Source organism: Poecilia latipinna, unplaced genomic scaffold (assembly GCF_001443285.1).
Source record: "Poecilia latipinna isolate Pla-1442-1.1 unplaced genomic scaffold, P_latipinna-1.0 Scaffold1809, whole genome shotgun sequence".
Taxonomy (NCBI): Eukaryota; Metazoa; Chordata; class Actinopteri; order Cyprinodontiformes; family Poeciliidae; genus Poecilia; species Poecilia latipinna.
The window spans coordinates 10,789-11,511 of record NW_015114425.1 but is presented as its reverse complement, the minus strand read 5'-3'; positions in this window follow the sequence as shown (position 1 = coordinate 11,511).

Below are 723 nucleotides of genomic sequence, written 5' to 3'. Positions count from 1 at the left end.
CTTAGTTTCAAAAAACCCCCCGTCTGGCATGAAAAAAAGAAAAAAAAAAAAAAAAAAAAAAAAAAACTATCTGTCCTCATTATCGCTGTCTTTTGGTGTAATAAAGCAGACAAGATACAATTGTCACAGAGTCTAATAAGAACACACAGCCTTCTTGCTTGCTGTAATTCATCGCCTTTGTTCTGATCTCATTCCTGTCTTTCCTCCAGCCTGCCTTCCTTTCATGACTGTTTTGCCAGTCATGATGATATCGCTTTGATAATGAGGGTGGAGGGAAAAAAAAGAAAAGAAAAAAAAGAGGAGGAATCAGACATGTCCAGCCTTTTGCATCTACATACAGTCTCAGCGTCCTCCGCCTTTTCCTTTTTATGATTCCCCCCCCCCAACACTTTTTTCCAACACATTTTTTTGTGCATATACCCCCCTTCCCCACCTATAGCTTATTCTCATTTTCTACATATATGAAACACACACACTTTTTCTTTGCACACGCTGCAACTTTATCTCATCTGTGCAAGCACAACAGTGCGATGAAGGAAAGCAGTGTGGCTCCATCTCTGAGAAATCAGCAACTGTGAGATAATTCTGTAACTAATAAAGTGAAAGGGAGGGCCCTTTGATGGCTGAAGCTGAAAAGATATTTTATTATTTTTGTGTGTGTGTGCGGATGTGTGTGGGTGTGTGTGTGTGTGGGTGTGTGTGTGTGTGTGTGTGTGTGTGTGT